Source organism: Dioscorea cayenensis, chromosome 15 (assembly GCF_009730915.1).
Source record: "Dioscorea cayenensis subsp. rotundata cultivar TDr96_F1 chromosome 15, TDr96_F1_v2_PseudoChromosome.rev07_lg8_w22 25.fasta, whole genome shotgun sequence".
Classification (NCBI taxonomy): Eukaryota; Viridiplantae; Streptophyta; class Magnoliopsida; order Dioscoreales; family Dioscoreaceae; genus Dioscorea; species Dioscorea cayenensis.
The window spans coordinates 9,096,853-9,106,772 of record NC_052485.1 but is presented as its reverse complement, the minus strand read 5'-3'; the positions used below and the strand labels follow the sequence as shown (position 1 = coordinate 9,106,772).

At 35.1% G+C, this 9,920-nt stretch overlaps 1 pseudogene; it reads right to left on the bottom strand.

Moving 5' to 3' along the window:
- Nucleotides 1-8,492: 8,492 nt before the first annotated feature.
- On the bottom strand, nucleotides 8,493-9,529 carry LOC120277672 (annotated as a pseudogene).
- Nucleotides 9,530-9,920: the final 391 nt, after the last annotated feature.

Here is a 9,920-nt window from a genome sequence, read left to right as displayed (position 1 = left end):
AATAGTTTTCATGGAGACCGTATGATATGGATGAGATAATTGGAGAGGCCCTACTTGAACTTTATGCAAACAGGTTATTTTGGACCGCATTTACATCATTGATTTGTTTTGAAATTGTTGAGTGGAACCAAACAAATAGGGTAAGAGGACAATTTTGATTCACCTAAGGTATCCACAAGGTCCAATCAATATTGGACCAACTCATGATCATGGCTTTCGTGGCATGCCTAACAGAAATTGGGATATAACACATGCTAGGTGGATTGGAAACTAAAGAGAAAAGGCACCACGTTGTCTTAATCTCTATGTTCCTGCTAGAGGAAACATAATGTCAAGGATGTATTATGATTGGTATACCACCGATACTATAATCTTTTTATCATCAGACCTTGACCTATTAGATCCTCTCAAATGATGTAATGTTCTTCTAGCTCCACTCTGCACCTTTCTTAGTGTCGATTTTGATGTTCCACCACTGAGTCCTCTACCACCAAGACGTTGTTGGTGTGGTTCTCGTTGCCGAGGTGAAGATGAACCTAGTTTGCATCAACAACGAAATGAAGTTTGCCAACTACTTCCATCATCACTTGATATTGCCATCAACCAAACATCTCATCAACCAGGAATTGCTTCATTTGACCCTAGTACATACTCAATGGCTCCAACGATGGACTTCATGTAGAATCTATTTGAGTATCAACCTCATGTATCGATGGAACGAGGTTCCAAGAAGTTTGGCGATCATCCCCACACTAATCATGTTTTGCTACAAACCTGAACACTCCACCTTCAGCTATGCAAGAGTCAAGAGATTCATCTGATGATAATCTACTTTCCGAACCATAGAGATGACATAGACCATGGGGACTACTGAACAGAGATATTCACCCACCTTAATATTTTACAGAGAGGTGGAATCGCTGACGATAGATTATTTCATTTCTTATTTTATTATTCATTATTAATCTTCTAACTAAGAGGTAAATACAACTATGTTACTTATTAGAATACTTGGTTTCCATATGTGTGGAATTGCTATTGTAAATGTTTACGTCAAAATATCTTTGTTATGAAACTAACTCATAAACCAAGTTGGTAATAATTATGTAGTGTTTTAATTGTCTTTCTTTAAATTTTCTTATAAAAATATTTCATTTTAATTTTGATGATGTTTAATGATATTTATGACAAACTTTCTTTCCCTGTTAATGTTGTATAAAAAAGAACAATAAGATGTGATTGAACAAGTGTAAATAGTGAAAACATATATGCAAAAGGATTAAAGGAATTAGGCAATAAATAAGTATCATCTTAAATAAACACCAAAAAAATATAAGGAATTTCTATATCATTATGAAACTAGCTTCCGAATCAAGTGCTTGATAATTATGTTGTGCTTTACTAGTTTCTTTTTTTTTTTCTACAACTCATCATAAAAATATATCATTTTCATTTTACTGATGATAAACAATACTTATGAAAAACATATATCATACTCTAAATAGATGAAATAAGTTACATATATTATAAGAAAGTTAGAACAATTACAGTATTGAAGCTACATTATGATCGACTACTTGAACTAGGTACATTAGGGCAATTTCGACAACTACAACCCTCATTTTGGCATAAATCACAATGCTTCTGCTAACCACCTTCCTTTATATCCATTTCATTATGAATCCTTGTGGATTTGGGGTGATCTTTTAAAGGTCTTCGCATTGTAATGTTAGGACAAATACGTGGGCCATTATACAGGTTTAAGTATCCCTCATTCGACACAACTTGAAACTCTTTGAGAGGTGGAGCCACCGCGGACAGGGAAACCAATTCACTGGTGCACTGCTGTCATGAGGAGATTGGAGATGCAGATCATTGGAATTGAAGGAGAAGACTCAACAAGCGACAACTATCTCATTCAATAAAACCAAAACCCTAGAGCCTTCCATTCAATCTAGATCACCCATCATTGTTTAAATGAAATTAATGGTTGATAGGACCTTTCAATCTTGACCATTCATCATTAATGTTTAAATAAAATCAATGGTTAATAGAACCTTTCAATCTAGATCATCCATTATAAATGTTTAAATAAAATCAATGGTTGATAGAACCTTTCAATCTGAACTATTCATCATTAATTTTTTTTATTATTGAAATTAACGGTTGAAATAAACATTAGATTTGTGTTAGTTTTTAAGATATATTTAGCCATTCATTCAAGACCCAAGCATTTTAATGAGAAGCTTGAAAGAAACTTCAGAAAACCCCAGAATCTCAGTGTTTGCCACACCACTCTAGCAATCTCACCTTCTCCGAAAGGCGCAATTCTGCAGTCGGTCTCCTCTGTTATCTCTGACGAAATTCACCAACCAACATTGAAGAAATTAATCAATGTAATTGTGATGAAATTGAAGGTTCCATGTATATATTTTTTTTTAAAATTTGAAATAGTTATAAATTTGAATGTTTTTTTCATTTTTTTTACCTCTTAGATACTGTTTTGATTCCCACTCAATTAGGTCTTTGAAGTCTAAACTCAAACTTGGGTGAGTTTCATCTTTTCATCATATTTTTTAGCATATGTGTACTAGTCCAATAATGTTGTATTAACTTTCTTAATGTTGTATGTTCTTATTGTTTTGCATTACCTTTTTTTTTCCTTATTATGTAATTTGATTCCCATTTCCCTCTCAAGTAAAAGTATCTTGGATTCTTGACTCTTATATGTAATTTTCCTTTTGATTGATTGAGCATGCATCAAATTGTGAGTGTAATTAAATTGTGAATTTGTGGGTGCACTTTATAGGACCATTGATGAATAATTTGTTAATATATGATGCAATCTTGACATGGAAAGTATAAAATACTTTGTTAAATTCAGAATTATAAATCTTATCCTAACTCTAAAATTGGGTCCATAATTGATGTCTAGAAAATTCAATGATTTGGGGCACATTGAAGTCCAAAATTAAATGTTTATTTATGAATTTGAGATTGCATATTATAGGACATGAATAAATTCTTGGTTAAAAGACCACCAACTAGAGAGTAGTCTAATGTTCCTAAGCACCATCAACCTCCAAACCAAGTAAGGAAAACACCTATGCGGATTTCAATTTGGTTGATGCTATTAGTGACCCAGGACCGTGAAAGCCAATTGAAAACTTTGATGTTGGGATGAGAGTTCAAATTAGAAGGAAATATTTAACTAAAGGCCCATGTCAACCAAATGGCCACAATTTTCTGCAAAAAGAGTATGGTAAACAAAAGAGGAACTTTTAGGATGCTTCGTTTAACCAACATCTGTGGTTGGAGTATAGTGTAACCAAAGATACCGCATTTTGTTTTTGGTATTATCTTTTCAAACCAAGTAAAGGAAGTCGAGTAAAAGAAGATGCATGTACAAAAACAGGGTTCAATAATTGGAAAAAAGCATTACAAAAATTCGCTGAACATGCTGGTGCAATGAATAGTGTACATAATGATATTAGAGTGCAATTTCAGAGCTTCCAAAATCAGAACCAAAGACAATTTAAAATACTCAAATCACAAGATCAGCTAAGAGCACATATCTCGAGGCGATCTAAAATATTCAAATCCTAAGATCGTTCAAGAGCACAGATATCAAGGCGATCTAAAATGCACAAATCTTAGGATCAGCTAAGAGCACAAATCTCGAGGTGATCTAAAATATTTAAATCCCAATATCAACCAAGAGCAAAAATCTCGAGGCAATCTAAAATATTCAAATCTCAAGAACAGCCTAAAGCACTAATCTCAAGGCGATTTGAAATACACAAATCTCATGATTAGCCAAAAGCATAGATCTCGATGCGATCTAAAATATTAAAATCCCAAGATCATCCAGGAGCATAGATCTCAAGGCGATCTAAAATATTCAAATTTCAATATCAGCGCACAAATCTCGAGGTGGGCTAAAATATATAAATCTCATGATCATCCAAAAGCTCAAATCTCAAGATTACTTGTGAATACAAATCATGAAGTAAAATAAAAAAAAATCAAAATAAATCATATAAAGATAATATTAAAAAAAGTCAGATAATATATATATATATAAATCAAAATTAGATAAATATAATATATATAAATATAATATACATACACTTTTGGTATCATTCACCGATGAAGACTTATTACTTTGAACTGCAGAGCACAATAGACCATTGTAAGTGACAGGGTCTTGTGACGGGATAAAGATCAATTGAATTTTAGTTGATCCAGGGTTTCCCTTAAACCTAATAACCCTTAATACTCTTCGGGCATTAGCTTTGGAAATATGCCATTTATATCTAGAAAGGATCATTATTGAAGGCTTTAATCATCATAGTTAGAAAGCATTAGAATTTATCACTCTCCCAATCAAGTTTGGAAAGGTCATATTTGATGTGAAGTTCCATGTAATTAATGTTGATACCTCATACAAAACCTTGTTGGGTAGGCCATGGATCCATGAAAACCAAATGGTCCCTTCATTCCTTCATCAGTATATAAAATATATGGTGAATGGATAAGAATGCAGAACTGATGGTGAAATTCAACCCTTTGGTGTCCATAAAATACATTACGAGGACGCCAAATACTATCTTGGTGTCTCCAAAGGAGGAAAACACTGAAATTAATGGAAAAGTCTTTGTTAAAACCATCTAATGCTATTCCAATATCCATATGGGCTCCTTTTTTTTTTTTTTTACCCGGCCTTTAATTAGGACTAAACCGGTTAAAATGATGGATCACAAATCAAATTTTAATTTTGTATGACTTTAAGAAATTATGGGTTCATGACTTCCATTAGGGGCAAGCTCCTAATGTTAATTAACCTGGACATTGTCACAGGAACCTCCGATTAAGAAACAAGTGTGAACAAGGTAATAAATTGTGATGATAAATTTCATTCATTTTAATAAATATGAATTTCATTGAAAGTACAAGGAATTTGAAATCATCTCACAACTTGATTATTTTTTCAAAAGCTTCGGCTATCATACTTGTGAAGCTTCCTTCAGGTCTTGACTTGTGAAACTCTTTGGGTCTTTGACTTTTGATGTCTTGAGACTACTAAGTCCAATTGTCGATTTATATGGATTTTCAAGTCTTAACCTTTTCATATCTTGAGTCTTGGCTTGGTTGCTTTGGTTTTGATTTTCGTTTTATTATTATTATTATTATTATTATTATATATATATATATATATATATATATTTATCACATCATATGCATATATATTTGAACATATAACTTATATATGTATGTACATCATATGTCTCTACATGTGACTAGTCTCCACATTGCATGTCTCTTCATCACCTTGAGATATATATCTCATTACCGCCTCGCAACAAATTTAACCGCTGCCTCGAGATGAGTATTCTTATCATTACTTTGGGATGAGTATATATATTAGGATATATATATATATATATATATATATATATATATATATGTATGTATATATATAAATCTATATTCATCATATTCATACCTATGTGTATAATGGGGCCCTTTTTTATGCACGTGAATATGCATGCATTCTTCTCATTTTCTCTTTATCATTTATTCATTTACATGTGTCTCTTTCATGGTGGGCCCATGCTTTTTGAATTTTTTTTTTTATCTTTCTTTTTTTTAATGAACAAGAATGTGAGTATGCATACATACCCAATGCATGCTTCTCATTTTTTTATCAGCAGCAGCAAAGTGCCACCAGTTGACCAACCAGTATAACAATCTGATAATAAGATTTACTAATATATATTTCTTTTTAACTAAATCCATGGATAATTTGATTGTGAGAGAGACATCGCCTAAAGTGTTCGGTTGGGTATGTACATGCTTGCATGCATGCATGTAATGTTTATTTTTATTTATTTATTCACCCCTACCAAATCAGAGGTATGCTTCATCAATATTCATATACAATATTCATATATATATATATATATATATATATATGTATATATATAATTGAGAGGAAAGTGAACATAGGTTGTAGCTTGGAAACATTTTTTTTAACAACAACCTTCATTGTATCAAATGGAGGCCTCCATATTCAATTATTTAAAAGCTCACATGATATCTAATAGCAGCCATATTGACACACCCCTTGTATGTGTGTACCGCAAGTGCACGGGTTGTCAAAGTAATAAAGTACCCCGGTGAGTGGGTAGTTGTATCCACATGGAATAGTTGTTAAGAAGCAAGTAGCAATGCTATTTAGATATAGAGTGAGTAAATTTGTGATTTGAGTGAACAATATCAATGTGAATAGAAATAAAGAAAAGAGAAAAGAGAGCAATAGGAATAAGGAGAGGTAATCGATGGGAAGATGGGGTACCTAGACATTGCTCACCCTAAGACTATTGTTTCAAGTGTAAGACTTATCATTATGCCTCCTAACTGATGTTTAATGAGTCGTGAAAATTCAAAGACACACGGTCCCAAACCTAAGGTTGACCATGACTAACCCTTACACTATGCCCCGACGGAAAGGGATGCTCTCGACGCCTCACACTGCATAGGGTTTCTTGAAGCTCTAGGGATTCCAAGTGATAAACCCTATTCCCTAGTATAAATCTAACACTTTGGTCCAGGCGAAAGACCCCTAGTCACGATTAAGCCCAAGCACTAAGGATTACTTCAACACTTCACTCTGTTGCTCACGCAACTAAGCCTAGTGGACTTTGTCTCTTAGCACTTCACTCTATCGTGACCGTAAATAACAGTTGGAACGCGGAGGTAGGATAAATCACTTTAGAAGGGAAAGGTGATGTTCTGCTACCTCTCGACTCATCCTCTCGACCCTCTTCAACCTTGCTTTGTCTAACCCTAATGAAGTGTTACTCATTCACAAGGATTACCAAGATAGATTCTCAACCCTAATGTCACTCTAAGGGAAAATAAATTCAATAAGCAATCAAGGTTGAAACTCAATTAAAACATCAATTAAAGAAACATAATAAGAGTCAATGAAACAAAATCATCCTAGGGTTTATAAGTCCAAGCACCCACCAGGGGTTTAGCTCTCCATGGAGCAATACAAAAGCAAATATGAAATCAAAGGGAGGTACAAGCAATCCATAGAGAAAACCCCATTGTAGTCCGTATGGATGGTCTTGCGGAGCAACCTCGTCTTCTCCAAAGGTTCCCTTATCAAACCTAGGGCACACCTCACCAAATCGATGCTGACGAAAGCTCCCTAAATAGTTCTCCTCCAAAGAAACTCGATGTCGAATGTTATAGGACCGCTCCAAGAACCCAGCAAAAGCCTCTCCAAACCCTAGCTTCCTCTCCCCAGAAGATGGGCCAAAGATAGGATAAAGATCCCCAAATAAAACTCTTAAAGCGGTATTTATAGGGCTGGAATCAAGTATCCACACGGCCGTGTGGATTTCCAGAACTTCATTTCCTGCGCGCTGTGAACAGTAATTACTACAGTGATTTTGCTATAATAAACTGCTACAATACTTCACCGAAATGCTCTTGAATCCACTCTTTTCATCGAGGTCGCATGATTGGACACACATTCATGTGGTAGATCACGTCATGTCTTCAATGAAACTGCACTGATGAAGCTCTTGACAATGTTGCACAAGTCGCAACATATGAGTATGATTGCCTTTGTGCCCCTCCACTATGTGTATTCACTTGAGCACAATGGAGATTGGCACACACCCACATGTTTTTGAGCACAACTTGTGTCTTCACGTTTGTTCAATCCAAGAACTTCATCAATAATTGCGTCCACGATCTACTTTTGCTTCCTTTCTTCAAAACTTGTCTCCACAACCCTAAATGCACAAAAGAACACAAATACACACGAATGGGTAATAAAATCTAATAAAAGTAATGCTCAATGTAAGAAAAGTATACTTCGTATTACTTATACACAAGCACTTATCGCATATATATATATTTCAAAATCAAACATGAGTATTTTAGGTTTGTGTTCATCAACATGCATGCTTGTCTGCTTGTACATTGAGTTGAGTCTATATTTGAATATTATCATATGATGGAGGTGCATGCATACATCAGGATATTGCTTACAAGCATGGCAGAAATAAAAGAGCATTGATTATTTTGCATGTGGGATAATGCAAGTGGGCCATGATGAATATATAGCTCAGAGAGGAATAATGATGCATCACAAAGAAAATACTTTTTTTTTTATCTAGTTTCTCTCTTCTTCCTCCTCTTTTTCCTTTTACCTTCTTCTTAGGTTTTAGATTGTAGCCCTCCGAAACATTATCAATACCTTGGTCTTTGAATATTAGCATCGTAAATAACAAGGCTGCACTTAATATATGAATTAAAATATGCATGCTCACGACAGTTTGTATACAGAACAAACTTCTTGATCTTGTGAGTTTGTTCATCAAATAATATGTCTATACCACGTGAAAAGAACTTGTAGAAGTAATAGCCATATAGTACTGTTCGAGGCCAAGGATCTGAAGCAGAGTGGATCATCATCTGTCATACGTATCTCCAAGATCACTTTGCAAAGAACTTCTAAGTTTCCTCCAAGTTGTTTCATTTTCTTTACAGGCAAAGAAGCTAAAAGACCTTTGACAGCTAAAGTTCGTACAACTGTTTGTTGAGCAGGTTTATGCATTGCACTTGTAAGTTTTGTCAGTAAATTGTATCTCTTCCATAACCTGAATATGAAGTTGTGGAATAATAATGGTTCCACAAACTAACAGCTTATCCTCGTGATTAGCATTATCTCGACAAAGCCATCTTCTAACATTTTCTTCACTTCCTTTGTCATCATTAGCAGACCTTAAAATATGTGACTTTAAAGCCTCTTTCTCAATTGTTTCTAATATCTTAGGAGGACTCTCTGATAGATCGATTTGTCTGCATTAATAAGATCAAGATAAACTTCACCAATTGACGCTTGTTCACCACCTCATAGCCAGCTTCACGATGTAACTTTAAGTCATCTTTACCACAGACAACAAGACCCTTAATTAACTAGATATCTAGACAGACTTCTTTGACCTCATCACCTCTCATAGAATGTTTTATACCATATTTACGAGCTTCATAACCAACTGTGATCAAGCCCCCACCTTACCAAGCATTGTATTGCGTCACAGTAGTTGGCAAACTTCTTAGCTCAGGTTTCTTTCGTTGCTTCACTCAGTAATTCACCATAAATTCAAACATTGCCTTTCTTTCTGATTTTCTCCAAACCCTTGAACATAGAAGCAATCCATGTTGGTTGAGCAAGTCTTCTGACTTGATCTAGGGAATAGAGCAGACAAGGTTGCCCCAATACGATATCTTGGCATAGAGTCTAGTTTCCATATGAGAACTCTTCAAAGTAACCTCGAGAAAGATTCCCTATCAATCTTCATGGTCATCTCTTCATCTCCACAAGCACACCCGCATTATCATTATCACTATCAGTAGACAATCCCAACCTTTCTTTTACAATTGTAGTGCTTGAAAGGTCCTTCTCTCTAATAATGTGCACAATCCGCCAAACATTATTTCCCATAGCTAGCCCAACAGGGTGAACAGCGATGAGCTACTCATTAATGGCGCGAACACATCGATGAGATTCTACTGTGACACCACTGGGCAGAGCAATTCCACTATCTGCCTCTCTTTCGCCCTTGATCCTTCCACCTTCTAGCGCTTGAGCTTGAGGAAGAAATTGTATCCAGGAGCTTGCATGTCCGGCATGTCGCTGCCAAGCTGAAAACCGAGCTGAGATCCAGCGAATGGTGACTGCTCACCATTTGGGTATGTTGGGTATGTTCAATGTTACATGGAGTTCAAGGCTTCTAGTTAATATACTAGTAGCTCCAAGTGGTGTCGGCCTTGGTCTTGTAGTCAACCTCACCTTCCTAAAGCTTCTTCTTTGAGCATAATCTCGTTCCCTTCTC